This window comes from Phyllobates terribilis, unplaced genomic scaffold (genome assembly GCF_046119375.1).
Source record: "Phyllobates terribilis strain yellow unplaced genomic scaffold, ASM4611937v1 Scaffold_1__5_contigs__length_1240528914, whole genome shotgun sequence".
In the NCBI taxonomy this organism is placed as follows: domain Eukaryota; kingdom Metazoa; phylum Chordata; class Amphibia; order Anura; family Dendrobatidae; genus Phyllobates; species Phyllobates terribilis.
The window spans coordinates 1,203,304,365-1,203,321,660 of record NW_027362761.1 but is presented as its reverse complement, the minus strand read 5'-3'; positions in this window follow the sequence as shown (position 1 = coordinate 1,203,321,660).

Sequence of the window (17,296 nt, the reverse complement as noted above, 5' to 3'; positions counted from 1 at the left end):
TAACTATTTTGAACAGCAAACTAGTGTTAATTGCTTCACTGACACACTGAAGCAAATTTTTAATATAGGCAAGAAATGGCAGTATTTTCTGAAAATGTATATGTGATCTGTGTGATGGAGAAAGCAAAGTTTTAAATATCTGTCCTATAGGTAACAATTTTAAACAGCAAACTGGTGTCAATTGCTTCACTGACTCACTGGAACAAATTTTTAATGGATGCCAGAAATGGCAGTATTCAGCGCAATTATATGTGATCTGTGTGACGGACAAATCACAGTTTTAAATACCTGGATTTTTAGCGCTGTAATAAGGAAAGGACCTGCCTGTATTCTGCAATGCCAACAAGCAAATGGGGCAGAAAAACTGTGTTCTCTGGATTGCTTTTTAAGCAAATAATGAGGATTAAGATCCAAAAAAAATTATTCCTGGCCCCTGTAACCTGGGCCTATTTCTAGAAATATCTAACAGCAGCAGCAGACAAAACTGGAATGGAGCCTTTTGTGCTATGTGCACTGCAGTCTGCTATATACCGTGCCTTCCTGCCTATATACACTGCCTGCCTGATATCTCTGCAGATGGATTAGTCCTCAGAAGTACTGTTTGTTGAGATGGATATGTGTCTCTCCCTAGCTCAGCAGCACCTCTCCCTACACTGTCTGATTCCGGAGTAAGGCCATGTGCCCACGTAGCATTTTTGTAGCATTTTTGCGGCATTTTTACGGATGCGAAAAACGCTTGTAAAACCATCTGCCATGCAAAGCAATGTGAATTCGGATGTGCTGTGCACATGATGCGCTAATTAGCGCGCCAAATTCGCATTGCGCTGCAAAACGCAGCATGACCATTTCTACCACGATAACGCTGCAAATTCGCGGCCAATGAGGAACATTGAAATACAGCAAACCCGCAGGTATATATGGATTTCCTGCGTTTCAAATAAATTCAATGTCCGCGAATTTGCAGCGCAATCGCTATGCTTATAGTACCCAGGATGAAGAGGAGACTACAACTCCTCTTCATTCCGGCTACCACGCGGTGAAAAAATGAAATAGAAAAGTTAAAAATAATAAAAACATTTATACTCACCTCTCCGGTCTGCTCCCGGTGGTGTCCTCTCTCCTCGGAGTCCCGCTGTGTACTTGAAGGACCTGACGTCATTTAGTCAGCTGATGGTCATGCGACCGTGGATGTCAGAGGTCAGGTGATGGTTGCGTGACCATCAGCTGACTAAATGACGTCACCGCAGATCCTTCAAGTACACCGCGGGACTCCGAGGAGAGAGGATCGCCGCCGAGAGGAGACCGGGGTTTTTTTTTATTTTTGACTTTTTAATTCTTTTTTTTTTACTATAGATGCAGCATTTAAAGCATCTACTGTAAGTTGGTCACACAATATAAATCCATACCGGTTGCATGGATTTATATTGTGTGACCAACTTGTCCAGCACTTTTCCAAGTGATGCTCAAAATCGTTTGAAAAAGAGCTTGAAAAAACGCATGCAAAAACACATGTAAAAACGCTAAAAAAACGCTTCTCTGTGGCAGAAAAAATGCATGTAAATCTGCTTGCGTTTTTTTCTGCCAGAGAGAAGCAAAAACGCTCTGCATCAAATCTGCTGCGTAGACACATAGCCTGACTGTGACGAGCATGGCAGCGCCAGGTCTGATATAGACCTGATGACGCTGTGTGGCCAGCCAAATCACTGTAATGCCACAACCAACATGGCTACAGCATTAAAGTGTGTGGCAGACAATCCTGCATGTTCATTGGTGCTCTAAAGAGAGCCAAACATGCAGGGAGGAGACGCGAGCTCCCGCCGATCAACGCCGAGCATCTCGAGCAGTGAGATGCTCGGGCGAACACCGAGCAGTAGCGAGCATGCTTGCTCATCATTAGTTATACTCTATGGATGAGCAATATAAAATTTTTTAACAATTTTCTTGAGAGTTATCAACTATTGACAACCTGTTGTGATGGTTATACACCACCGAAATGTACCAAAGAACATGAAACACTTTATGGAGGAACAATATAATGCCCAAAAAAATGTTGAAATTTTTTTTGAGGGTTAAATACCATCAAAATGTACTCAAGAACACGTTATACTCTATGGATGAGCAATTTAATACCGAAAAAAAATTGAGCAATTATTTTGGAGTGATATATACCACCAAAATGTACCACAGAGGACATTATACTCTATGAATGAGTAATTAAATCCCGATAAATTTTTCAACGCTTTTTTGAAGAATTATATACCACCAAAATGTATCCCAAAGGACATAATATTCTATGGAAGATTAATTGAATTCAGATGATTTTTTGACTCTTTTTTGGAGTGTTATATACCACCGAAATATAACAGAAAGCACGTAATACTCTATGAATGAGCAATGGAATACAGATACACTTATGAATGTTTTTTTGGAGGCTGAAATAACACCGAAATGTACCCCAGAGGATGCAATACTCTATAGATAAGTAATTTAATCCAGATAAATTTTTGAATGCTTTTTGAATGGTTATATACCATCAGATGGTTCCGGGAAAGCGGCCTGATCAAGACCACTGGCTCCTTCCCCTGGTTTCAATATTCCTCTGTTTACTCCCTCTTGAGTCTCGCGTAATTTTGCAATTTTGTTGCCAACTAAGAATGTTACACTGGATGACGAATTGAATACAGAAAATGATTTTAATGCTTTTTTGAGTATTATATATCACAGAAATGTTATCACAAGTGTAATATACAGAAATGTACACCAGAGCACGGAATACTCTATGAGTGAGAAATTAAATCCAGCAAAAAAGTAGAAATGCTATTTTGGAGTGTTATATATCACAACAAAGTATCCCAGAGCATAGAGTAATGCCTGGGTGAATAATTTAATCCAACAAAACTGTTTAATGATTTTTTGAGTGTTATATATCACAGACATGCAACCCAGAGCAAGGAATAGTGTATACTCAGAAGAGTAATCCAGTAAAAAAATTTAATTATTTTGGGTACTGTGATATATCATAGAAATGTACCTCAGACCACAGAATAGTTTATGGCTGAGAAATGTAACCCCGCAAAAAATTTTAACGCTTTTTTTAAGTGTTAAATATTAGTGATGAGCGAGCACTAAAATGCTCAGGTACTCATTGTTCGAGTCAAGCAAATTGGAATGCTCGAGTGCTTGGTCCGAATAACGAGCGCATTGTAACTCAAGCATTTTTCCTGCGGCTCCACCCTGCGGTCTGCATGACATGGGAACAGCATGGGGAAGACCCCTGGAAGCATTTCTGACTCCCAGGTCATTGCTGTCAACAACGTTGTCAGAGGTATTACACCACTTTTACGGACTCACAATAAAACATACAAAAACAAAATGGATTTTCATGGGAAATATGTTAAGGAACATCCTTTCCATGATAACGACTTGTATATAAGACAAAATGAATAACCAAAAACAAATTCTCCTCCTCATCTTGGGCTATGTTCACACATAGCATTTTTGACGCGTTTTTGCACTTTTGCATTGCTTTCAACCAAGACAAATGCATTCACCGGGAAATGTCATTTTAACATTTTACAACCTTATCTGGACATGTGGTGTGTGAAACATCATCAGACACATCTTGTTTGATTTATGAAGGAAGGATTGTGAAAGTCACAAATAGTGTTGAGCCACCCCCGTAGTGTTCGAGTTCGGTTCGGTTCGTCGAACACCCGTGTGTTCGCCGAACTGTTCGTCGAACTGTTCGTCGAACACCTTCGAACACCGTTAAAACCAATGGCAGGCAAACAAAAACACATAGAAACACATAGAAAACACCTTCAAAGGTGTCCAAAAGCTGACAAACTGCTCAGAAGACACAACTAACACATGGAAAAGTGACAAGTACATATAGTCATGTGAAAAGAAAAGAGGTGGAGGAGTAAAAGGAGGGGGAGACACAGATATAGGCATGTCATGCCCTTCTAAAATCCAAAAAGTGAGAAGCCGAGACGGCCAGTCCGCTCCTGCCCGTGCCACCTCCGTGTCGCCGGGTTTGTGCCAGAGCCGCGGTGAACCCTGACGGCCAGCCCCCCTCTCCCAATACTGGTGCCTGTCCGCTGGTGGGTCGAGAGAGCCCCCCTGTGGTGGAGGCAGCTCTAAGCTTTTTAATTTAAATTGTCCCTCTAATTTAAATGAATACACTTTAAATCCATTTACAAGGATCTATTGGAGGGCAAGTCTCATGCCAGCAGCCGCGTAATTCCAGCTCCAGTAGCGTCCACTAAAGCTGCTGCAGTTAAAAAGCTTTTATAAGGATCGAGCTCGGCTGTCCACCGCAAGGCATCCTAGTGCCAGTCCCAGCCCCTATGCCTTGGGGTGCCTCCTGATGCTCTTCACTAAGTATCCCGTGGTCCCGAAGCATTTCCTTTGAAAAAATTAAGTGTCCAAACTACAGGTGGTGTAGCTTGCTTAACAGCCGGGATAATCCGCTGACTAGCAGACACTGCTACTAGGCACAAAGTATTTCCTGGGCTAGATGCAGTTAAAAATTTGTAAGTAGATACTCTCGTTGGATGCTGAGAAAGCATTCCATAGAGTCTCCTGGCACGCCATATATGATTCTCTTAAAAAGCTTGGGGTAGGGGTCTAGGGGACCCTTTTATAGCCAAAATCACGGCCCTGTATCACAATACGTCACCTAGGCTGAAGATAAATGGAACTGTAGCACCGAGGGCTCGGTTGCTACAGACGTATTGCACCTCACCCAGAGGTGTGATATCTCACTCTCAGATAAGGATGGAGTGTGGATCAGGACCCGACACCTGCATGCATTACACCACATTGCCGTGGGGCAGGGCGACCAATATGCCCCTGAGATGGGCACGACAGTCCCTGTCCCTGGCTGGAGTGGGGGGAGGGAACACTGAGGAAGGGGAACCCTGCAGTGCAGGAGCAGGGAGGAAGCAGTTCCTGGGTGCATTGAGAAGGGAGTATAAAAGGTGGGCACCATCTTAGTTCAGTGCAGAGAAGTCTGAGCAGAAGTGGCAGGGAGCAGGGGCTCTGCATGAGCTCTGCTCCGGAGGCGGGCCTAGTAACAGAGGCCCAGGCCTGCAAGAGGGAGAAGGAAGGAAGAGGAGCGGAGAAGGCTCCAGGAACGAGGAATGAAGGGATCCCAGGGGTGCGGACGGGCGAGTCGCCACCGCACGCCCGAATCCACCTGCGTGGAGGGGTCAGGCCAAAGGGGGAGACCGGTCCCCGAACTAGTGGAGGCAGGAAACGACCCTCAGCTAGAAACCGGAGGCTCTGACATTTTATGTGGCTCAGCCCCTTGCTCCACCCGCTAGGAAGGCACCACATAGGGTCAGGGAAACTGGCGCCAAGTTTACCAAGAGGAGGCCCGAGGCAGCCGGACAGAAGTGTTGGTAAGAAAGGCCAGACAAAGGACACACAAAGGGGGTCCTGTGAAGCACTCCAAAGTTATCTGGGAGTTGTCTGAGCCCCTCACCTGGTGAGCACAGTACGACGTGGGCAGCCGTTACCTGCAGACGTGGTCTGGATAATAAGAACTGTGAGTAAAGGCCCTGAACTGCATCACTGACTCCGTGTCGTTACTGCTGCTGCCCTGCACCATCACCCCCATCCTCCGCATACACTGCCCTGAGGCTATACTCCTCCCGTGGGGAGTTATGCTACGCTCTGCTGCACCCACAACACCAGCCTCAGTGGTCTGCCCTGTAGCGGCGGTTCACTCTGACCGCAATCCACGGGTGGCGTAGTCGGACATTTAAACATCAAAACCACATAAATAGTTCCGCCACTGGTTTGACCGCCCTGAGCCACGGTACCGGATCGCCGCCACGAAGACTACAACCACCAGCATCCACCAAAAAGGGTCCGGCTCCGGGTGTCCCAAGGCCCAGGGGGTGCGTCAGAACATTTTCATCACCTTTCACAATCACCAATGGGACAAGGCAGGGATGTCCTCTGTCCCCTCTCTTATACATCCTAGTGACGGAGCACCTGCTCTCATCAATTCGCCATAACCCCAATATTAGGTGGATTGAGGTGGGAGGCACCGAGTACAAGTGCTCTCTATTTGCTGATGATGTCCTAGTATATATCACTCAATCACATATATCCATCCCTGCTGTTATGGCTGAAATAGATCACTTTGTTACATGGTAAAATTTTAAAATCAATGCAGCGAAGTCTGAGGCCCTCGATGTCTCCCTCCCTAAATCCATATAGGATTCCATCCAGTCCAACTTTCCCTTTGCCTGGCCCTCACAGGGTATCAAATACTTAGGAATTCCTATTCATAGAGACCTCTCCCATCTATGTTATCTTAATTTTGGGCCCTTTATTGAACAATTCCATACAGACCACGGTTGGCAAGTTAGAACTGTAAGATTCACTACGTGAACCACTGGTGTTTTGTGGAAAAGCACATGTACACCGCGTTCCAAATTATTATGCAAAAAGTGTTTAGGAGTGATAAGGGAAGAATTTGTTTGTTTGTCAGTTAAACTCATTGATGGTGATGTGTGTCAGGGCTCTTTATATCACTGTAAGCAATTGCAGACACCTGTGCTAATTAGTTTGGCAGGTGTGTCCAATGAAAGGCAAGACTACTTAAGAAGGCTCTCTCACATTATTAAGCAGCCTACATTTTCTGCCAAAATGGGAAAGAAAAAGCATGTGTCGGCTGCTGAGAAGCAACAAATTGTGGAGTGTTTAGGTCAAGGCATGACTACAATCAACATTGTGCGATGATCAGGATGAAGTGTCTTGGCAATCAAGAAGTATGTAGCTGATTCACAGTACACACGTGTGCGTGCTGATAAGGGCAAATTGAGGACTCTTTCCTACAGGCAATTACGTCAGGTTGAAACTGCAGCGGCAAAAAAGCCTTGTCATAGCAGCAGACAAGTTTTTGAAGCTGCTTGTGCCTCCAACGTCCCCCGAACAACAAGATGCAGGGTCCTTCAGAGGTTTGCAGCTGTGCATATGCCATCCTGTCGACCTCCTCTATCCACTTCACACAAGCAGAAACGGCTCCAGTGGGCCAAACATTACATGAAGACTGATTTCAAAACTGTTTTGTTCACGGATGAGTGCCGTGCAGCGCTCGATGGTCCAGATGAATGGAGTGGAGGATGGCTGGTTGATGGACACCCCACGCAAACACGGCTACAGCGCCAACAAGGAGGAGGTGGAGTAATGTTTTGGGCTGGAATCATGGGGAGAGAGATTGTCGGCCCCTTTAGGATCCCTGAAGGCGCTAAAGATGAACTCCATAATGTATGTGGATTTTCTCAAACAGCACTTCCTGCCATGGTTCAAGAAGAAGAACCGTGTATTTCACAGCAAGATCATTTTTCTGCATGATAATGCACCATCTCATGCTGCACATAAAACATCTGCATCTCTGGCTGATATGGGCATAAAAGGGGACAAACTTATGGTGTGACCCCCATGCTCCCCTGACCTCTACCCCATTCAGAACCTTTGGAGCATCATTAAAAGGAGTGTCTATGATGGCGGGAGGCACTTCACATCTAAGCAACAGCTCTGGGAGGGTATTCTGTCCTCATGCAAAACAATTGAAGCAGAAACCATCCAAAACCTGACAAATTCAATGGACGAGAGAGTTCAGAAGCTCCTTTCGAACAAGGGGTCCTATGTGAAAATGTAACATCACCTAGAATAAAGTTTTGAGTTGAAAACTGTTTGATTTCAGTTTCTAACAACCTGCTAATGCTTATAATTTCAAAAATGACCATTTTTTTGGTCTTTATTAAAATGAAAAGGTTGATCGAAAAGTTTGGGGGATCTAAGAGTGTGGCAACCCAGTAGTCATGATTACTTCGAATTCTGACAATATGAGGGTCATGCTGCAGGTAGTGCAGCAAGAAGGCACTTATGTGTCTTGCGCATCTCGGAGCCCCAAAATTATTTTCCGGGCTAGATGCAGCTAAAAATTATTTTTAATTTTAAATCTGGTGAAGCTTATTATAGATGGCCTAATAGGATCAGTGCTGCACACTGCTACAAAGCCCAAATTATTTTCCAGTCAAGATACAGATAAACATGATTAGTAATTTGAAAGCTTAAAACGGTTGGTAGGGTGATTTTAACCAATCATCAAGCTTTTACTCTCCCCAGGATGACACAGGGGTAGAAAAGTCGTTTCGGATCCATGATTTGTTCATCTTTATGAACGTGAGTCTGTCTACATTATCAGTGGAGAGCCGCGTGCGCTTATCTGTCAGCACACCACCAGCAGCGCTGAACACACGTTCAGACAGAACGCTGGCTGCGGGGCATGACAAGATCTCCAAGGCGTAAGTGGCTAACTCCGGCCATTTATCCAGATTGGAAGCCCAAAAAGAGCAAGGGTCCAGTGACACAGTCGTGGCTTCAATGTTTACTTGGAGATACTCCTGTACCATCGTCTCTAGGCGTTGACTATGTGTCAGACTTCTTGTCTCCTGTGGCCTTGCAAAGGATGGGCTAAAAAAGTGGTGAAATGATTCCGCAAAATTGATGTTACCAGCAGATACTGTGGTTCTGTTACGGTTTGAGTGCTGAACACTTGACGGTCCCACGGTTGGCAAGTTGGAACTGTGAGATTCACTACGTGCACCACTGGTATTTTGTGGAAAAGCACATGTAAGATTCTGCAACAGTCTCTGCTGATACTCCTGCATGCGTGCATCCCTTTCTATGGCAGGAATAATTTCTGCAAATTTACTTTTGTACCGGGGATCTAACAGTGTGGCAACCCAGTAGTCAGGATTATTTCTAATTCTCACAATTCGAGGGTCATGTTGCAGGTAGTGCAGCAAGAAGGCACTCATGTGTGTTGCGCATCCAGGAGCACCAAGTCCCTGTTGTGTTGGTGGCGAGGTAGCAATCATGCTTCCTTCCTCTGTCCTCTCCCCCCAACCTCGCACAACAGAAATGTGATCAAGGTCTCCCTCATCTGATGAGTCTTCCATCAGTTCGTCCTCCACTTCTTCCTGGGCTCCTGCACCTTCCTCACTAGTTTGGCTGCTACCATGCGCCCTGGTAAAATCATCTCCCCCACCCTCACATGCCTGCCGCCTTGGTGCTGCCGACCGTCTGGACCTTGCAGATGTTAGCCCTTCCGCATACAACTCCTCCTCCTCTACTTCCTCCACCTCCTCTTGTGCCACCACCTGACTCCGAATTCTGTTTAACATGTGCTCCAGCATGTAAATCACCGGAATAGTCATGCTGATAATGGCATCGTCAGCACTAAACATCTTCGTCGCCATTTCAAAACTGTGCAGAAGGGTGCATAGGTCCCTGATCTGAGACCACTCCTCCAGCGTGATTTGCCCCACCTCTGAATCTCGTTGGCCCAGGCTATACGTCAGAACGTATTGCACCAGGGCTTGTCGGTGCTGCCACAGTCGCTGCAACATGTGCAGAGTTGAATTCCACCGGGTAGGCACATCGCATTTTAGCCGGTGAAGTGGCAGGCCCAACGACTTCTGTAGAGATGTAAGTCGCTGAGCTGCGGGATGCGAACGGCGGAAGTGAGCACACAGCGACCGTGCCCTCTGCAGAAGGCCATCTAGTCTGGGATAGTGGGCTAAAAATTGCTGGACAACCAGGTTCAACACGTGAGCCATACAAGGCACGTGTGTGACATTGCCCCGGCAAAGGGCCGCACCCAGGTTTGCAGCATTGTCGCACACGGCCTTCCCTGGTTTCAGGTCCAGTGGAGACAACCATTCATGAAATTGGTTCTCCAGAGCTGACCACAACTCCTCAGCTGTGTGACTCACATTTCCCAGACATTTCAATGTAAAAACCGCCTGATGACGTTGAGCCCTACTGCCAGCATAGTAAGGAGGTGTGCAGGATCCCTTCTGCGCAGTTAGAAAGCTTGTGGCATGACCAGACAGGCTTTGGGTGCAGGTGGAAGACCGAGAGGAGGTTGAGGAGGCAGAAGCAGTGGAGGAAAAATGACATAAAGAGGATTGACGCACAACTCGTGGGGACGGCAAGACTTGGACAGCAGCCCCTTGTCCTGCTGTCACCATAGTTACCCAGTGCCCAGTCAGCGACATGTAATGCCCCTGCCCATGCCTACTCGTCCAAGTGTCTGTGGTGAAATGCACCCTGTCACACACAGAGTTTCTCAAAGAAGCGGTGATGTTGTGTGCGACATGCTGGTGGAGCGCAGGCACACCTTTCTTTGAGAAGTAGTGCCGACTGGGCATCTGGTACTGGGGCACTGCGACGGACATAAGGTCTCGAAAATCCTCTGTGTCCACCAGGCGGAAAGGCAGCATTTCTGTAGCCAAGAGCTTGCAGATGGTGAAATTCAACCTCTTAGCTTTCTCATGGCTAGGAGGAAATGGTCTTTTACTTGTCCACATCTGAGGGACCGAGGGCTGGCTATTGTGCTTAGACGGGGTTGATAAGGGTGTCCCCGGCAAACTGCCGGTCTGTGAGGAAGATGCAGGCTGACATGTTAGGTTGCCTTGATCCAAAGGTGGTGCTATCGATGTCGGACAGCGCTCAAGACCAGCTGGTGTTACCACCTCCAAAGAAAATGATGACCTGCCAATCACGCTGGCTGTTGCGGGTAAAGAGGTGGCAGGTCTGCGCCCCAAAACAGGTGTGACTGCTGTCTCTCCAGTCACAGAGGATGAAGAGGCCGCGGATGCACAAGATATGGCAGACGGTGGTTGGCCCGGCCGGCTAGACCGCATTGTAGCACACTGAGCTTCCCACTGCAACTTATGCTTCATGTCCATGTGCCGGTTCATGCATGAAGTACTCAAACTATGTATTTTTTGGCCTCTACTTAGCTTTTGCTGACAAATGTTACAGATAACACGAGTTGGGTCATCTTTATCGATCTGAAAAAATGCCCAGGCTATGCAAGGCTTAGCACCCATGCGACCTGAAGAGCCACCACGACTTGTGGTGAGAGGCAGAGTTGTGTTTGAGGATGCAGTTGTTGACGTGCTTCCAGTACTACGTCTCTGTCCAGGAAGGCGCAACCTGACCTCGTCGTCACTAGCATCTTCCTCCACCTCCTCTGCTGACCTCATCTCTTGGCTGACTGTGGGTTGACAGTAAGTGGGATCTCCGACCTCATCATCATCACCCTGTGCGTTATCACACCCGTCGTCTTCAGAGCCAACCTGTTCCTGCCCTGACAAAAAACTAAAGTTGTCGCTCCAATCAGGTATTTGAGTCTTATCATCGTCTTCCTCATTGTCTCCACCAACAGGAGTTACAGTTTGGGAATGAGGGTCTACATTATGGTCAGAACCTTCTGCGTCTGGTCCTGGATCCGACTCATAAAGATTCTGGGCATCAGTGCAGATCATTTCCTCGTCTGGATTCACAGAAGCGCTGGAGTCGACCTCTGATTCCCAGGCTATAGTATGAGTAAACAGCTCTGCAGACTCAACCATCTGTTCTACCTCATACTCAGACGGGCAGCTGGAGATTTGGGAGCTGTGAGGAAGCAAGTGCGATTTGGGTGACACCTTTGAGGACTGGAGTATTTGTGATGTTGAAGTTGATGTGGAGGAGAGCCCACTTAAAGGAGCACTTGATATCCGTTGAAGCACCTGCTGTTTTTGTGCCTCATCTGGAATTTGTAGCGATTGGCGTGGCCGTAAGAAAGGGATCTTATCACATTGTCCGCTAAAAGAAGTAGACATTTTAGTTTGGCTGGAAGATGGTCTTTCTTCTGCACCTACCCCACGGACACAACCTTTTTTCCCCTTCCCAACACGCCTATTCCCCTTTCCACCAGCAGCAGGCCTTTTTCCACTCATTTTGGTGGTTAACTAATTCACAACTCTGGAGTTGTTTGCACAAAAAAACAATGGATGGTAACCGAGCAGAGCTGAGTGGCCAAACTGTAGTATTAGGCCAAAACTATTGGCTGGGTTAGATGCAGAAAAAAATTATTTTTAATTTGCAACCTGATGGAGGTCAGTATAGATGGACTAATAGACCAAGTCCCACACACCACTAGAAGCCCAAATATTTTTTCACAGCTAGATGCAGAAGATTTTTTTATTCAATTTGCAACCTGATGGAGGTCAGTATAGATGGACTAATAGACCAAGTCCCACACACTGCTAGAAGCCCAAATATTTTTTCAGAGCTAGATGCAGAAAAAAATTATTTTTAATTTGCAACCTGATGGAGGTCAGTATAGATGGACTAATAGACCAAGTCCCACACACCGCTAGAAGCCCAAATATTTTTTCAGAGCTAGATGCAGAAAATTTTTTTATTCAATTTGCAACCTGATGGAGGTCAGTATAGATGGACTAATAGACCAAGTCCCACACACTGCTAGAAGCCCAAATATTTTTTCAGAGCTAGAAGCAGAAAAAAAATATTTTTAATTTGCAACCTGATGGAGGTCAGTATAGATGGACTAATAGAACAAGTCCCACACGCTGCTAGAAGCCCAAATATTTTTTCAGAGATAAATGAAGAAAAAAATTATTTTTCATTTGCAACCTGATGGAGGTCAGTATAGATGGACTAATAGACCAAGTCCCACACACTGCTAGAAGCCCAAATATTTTTTCAGAGCTAGATGCAGAAAAAAAATATTTTTAATTTGCAACCTGATGGAGGTCAGTATAGATGGACTAATAGACCAAGTCCCACACACCGCTAGAAGCCCAAATATTTTTTCAGAGCTAGATGCAGAAATTTTTTTTATTCAATTTGCAACCTGATGGAGGTCAGTATAGATGGACTAATAGACCAAGTCCCACACACTGCTAGAAGCCCAAATATTTTTTCAGAGCTAGATGCAGAAAAAAATTATTTTTAATTTGCAACCTGATGGAGGTCAGTATAGATGGACTAATAGACCAAGTCCCACACACCGCTAGAAGCCCAAATATTTTTTCAGAGCTAGATGCAGAAAATTTTTTTATTCAATTTGCAACCTGATGGAGGTCAGTATAGATGGACTAATAGACCAAGTCCCACACACTGCTAGAAGCCCAAATATTTTTTCAGAGCTAGATGCAGAAAAAAATTATTTTTAATTTGCAACCTGATGGAGGTCAGTATAGATGGACTAATAGAACAAGTCCCACACGCTGCTAGAAGCCCAAATATTTTTTCAGAGATAAATGAAGAAAAAAATTATTTTTCATTTGCAACCTGATGGAGGTCAGTATAGATGGACTAATAGACCAAGTCCCACACACTGCTAGAAGCCCAAATATTTTTTCAGAGCTAGATGCAGAAAAAAATTATTTTTAATTTGCAACCTGATGGAGGTCAGTATAGATGGACTAATAGAACAAGTCACACACGCTGCTAGAAGCCCAAATATTTTTTCAGAGCTAGATGCAGAAAAAAATTATTTTTAATTTGCAACCTGATGGAGGTCAGTATAGATGGACTAATAGACCAAGTCCCACACACTGCTAGAAGCCCAAATATTTTTTCAGAGCTAGATGCAGAAAAAAATTATATTCAGTTTGCAACCTGATGGAGGTCAGTATAGATGGACTAATAGAATGATGCTATGCCCAAAAGATTTTACTTCACTAGGTGCAGTAAAAAAATTGGTATTCTATACACAGGTGGTATATCTTGCAACACAGATAGGCTACTCCACTGACTAACACACTCTGCAATAGGCCAAAAAGGATTAGCTTTGCTAGATTCAGCCAAATGCTGTGAAAAAAACTTGCACAGCACTGGCACAGACCTGCCTGGCAAAAACTGATAGGAACTGATGTAACCTAGTCCTGAAAAGGACTCCAATTACAATTAGTCTTTACTCCCACAATCTATCTATTTAAGAGCACAGACCTGCCTGATAAAAGTCGTAGGAAATGCTGTAACCTAGTCCTTAAAAGGACTGCAATCACAACTATTCCCTACTCCCAAGCTATCTGTATATTTGTGCGAAAATTGGCTTGAAATTAACAAGGTATAGCGCACACAGCAACAGCGGTGCCGTCTAACACGCAGCTGCAGCAGTGAGAAAATGGTGGCGACGGGGAAAATGGCTTGGTCTTATAGGGCAAGGACATGTGACATACACTGCCAATCACACATGCCCTTGCTTGTGTGAAAAAAAGCACTTCGCTCCGTGTGTGCGCTGCTGATAGGCTGACAGATTGCACCTCCCCACTGCAAATGCGGGAAAGAGAAAAAAAAATGGAGATCTTCATTGTTCCTGCAGAGATCCATCCCCTGCCCCTCCCCCCGCCCCGCTGTACACTCAAACTGCGTATTAACATTAATTTTCATCATTACTGAGAAAAAATCCAGTTATGATTTTGGTGCACGAACAGTTATCGAACATAACCTCGAACAGCCGAATTTTTCTCAAATTGTTCGTGTTCGCCGATCGGCTCGAACACCGCCCAAAACAGCTCGAATTTGAGATTGGCGAACAGTTCGAGTAGAACAACGCTCATCTCTAGTCACAAACAGTATTTTTACAGCCTAACTATTCTTAAAGGGCAAGTAGTCGGCCCTTGTTATTGTTAGAGAGCCATCAGCTGGCTATGATTTGTTATTCCCATTATTAACGAGTGGGTCTCCTATACTGTTATTGCATATGCAGTGACTGCAAGGGCTGCCAAAAATTTGGATGCAACCCAATACCCCTTTGAAGAGACATGACATAGAGGAGGGTCTCAGTAAAAAAAATGTTCTCATTATAAAGGAGCGGGTCTCCTATAGTGGTAATGCCCATGCTGTGACTGCAAGAGCTGCCAAAATTTAGGAAAAAAAAACACTAACAGGTTAAAGACACATAGCGCAGGGCCACAGGAACGAGTACGACAGGTTCCCTTTATAAAGGAGAGGGTCTGATATTCAGCTATAGGGGATGCAGTGAGTGCAATGGCTGCCAAAATGTAGGAAAAACTCTACAAACAATTTAAAGACACATAGAGCTGGGCCACAGTAACGACATTTTCCCATTAGAAAGAAGAGGGTCTGCTATACAATTATAGGGTATGCAGTGAATCCAACGGCTGACAAAATTTAGGAAAAAACGCCCACTAACAATTTAAAGACACATACAGCTGGGCCACAGTAACAAGTACAACATGTTCCCATTAGAAAATACAGGGTCTGCTATTCAGTTATAGAGTATGCAGTGAGTCCAACGGTTGGAAAATATTAGGAATAACCCCACTAACAATTTAAAGACACATAGAGGTGGGCCTCAGTATCGGCATGTTCCCATTAGAAAGGAAAGGGTCTCCCATACTGTTTGCCTATGCAGTGACTGCAATGGCTGTCAAAAATTTGCAGGTATTCCAATGCGCATTGCAAGAGACGTAGGGGTCAGAGGGCCTCCTGAAAACAATGTTCCCATTATTAGGAAGTGTGTCTCCCATACTGTTTGCCTATGCAGTAAAGCTATGGCTGCCAAAAATTTGGAGGAATTCCAATTCCCCTTGCAAGAGACGTAGAGGTCGGCGGGCCTCCTGAAACAAATGTTCTTATTATTAGAAAGAGTGTCTCCTATACTGTTTGCCTATGCAATTAAACAATGGCTGCCAAAAATGTGGAGGAACTCCAAATCCCCTTGCAAGAGATGCAGAGGTCAGGGGCCTCCTTAAAACAATGTTCCCATTTTTAGGAAGTGGGTCTATCATACTGTTTGCCTATGCACTGTAACAACGGCTGCCAAAAATTTGGAGGAACTGTTGATATGGTACTTTTGGTGGGGATATGGTGGTGGAGGATGAGGATGCAGAAAAGGAGGAGGACAAGAGCAAATAGAGCAAATAGACAAAATCAGGAAGTGTATACCGATGTCTGGGTGTGAAGATAGAGGTGCATGGGAATAGAGTTAGACTTCCCAAAAAAAAGACACTGTTTTTGAGTTTATTTTACGCTGCTATTATTCGGTGGTCTTGCGAAGTCTGTCCCAATGCAGTACTTGTTCATTTTTATAAGAGTCAGCCTGTCAGCGTTTTCAGTTGACAGGCGGAAGCTCCTATTGGTTATAATTCCACGGGCGGCACTAAAAACCCGCTCTGACAAAACGCTAGCGGCAGGGCAGGCCTGAACCTCCAAGGCATAGAGTTCCAGTTCATGCCACATGTCCAGCTTGGATACCCAATAATTATAAGGCACCGAGGAATCACGGAGGACGTTGGTACGGTCGGCAAGGTACTCAGCATCTTCCGCAACTTTTCCCTCCTTGGGAGAGTACACCGCGCATCCGGGCTTCTAAGATAGGAGGGTCTGAGAAAACTGTCCCAGAACTTTGATAGTGTTCTTCTGCCTCTGCTCGATTGCATGTGTGTCTCTCTCGCCTGAACTCTTTGGTTGTCCAACGAACTGTGACCTCTGCCGCCAGCATTTTCAGATGGGATTTTTTAAATAATTCTGCCACAAGGGACTTCTTGTACTGCCCCATTTTATTAGGCCTGTCCTGCTCAGGAATAAGAGACAGAAGTAATCCTTCTAGCGTGGGTTTAGAAGTGTCACCAATATTGATGAGGGAATGCGCTCGCCAGTTCTCGATACTCGCCCGAGCATCACTGTGCTCAACGAGCTCGGCGCTTGGCGAATATTTACAGGTTACTCGGGTGGGAACTCGGGTTCCCTCCCTGCATATGTGGCGCTCTTTAAAGAGCCAATGAACATGCAGGGATTGCTTGCCACGCACTGTAATGCGCTAGCCCTGTTGGTTTTGGGCATTACAGTGATTGACTGGCTGCACAGCGTAGTCAGGTGTATATTAGACCGGGCGCTGCCATGCTCATCACAGTCTACTCCGGAATCAGGCAGAATAGGGAGACCTGCTGCTGCGTCAGGGAGAGATTTGCTTGTTCATAGCTAGTATAGGTATTTCACAACATATATCTATATCCATCTGAACCAACAGTCCTTCTGAGGACTAATCCAGCTGCATATAATCAACACTAGGCAGGCAGTATATGTGGCAGACTGCAGTGTATAATACAACATAAGAGGGTCCATTGAATGTCCTGTCTGCTGCTGCTGTACAAATTACAGATATTTTTAGACATAGCACCAGATATCATGGGCCAGGGAAAATTGTTTTTATGCTAATCCGGTTATTTGCGTAAAAAGCAATTCACAGTACACCATTTTTCTGCTCACTGCATAATAAAACCAGATCTGTTCAATATTTCAGCGATAAAAATCCAAAAATTTGAACTGAACATGGAAAATATTAGCCTCCTTTCTTATTCTGTTGCAGTGTGTCGGTGAAGCTATTCACACTAGGTCTCCGTGTATAATAATATTAGTAAATTACAGGCCTACAATTTAA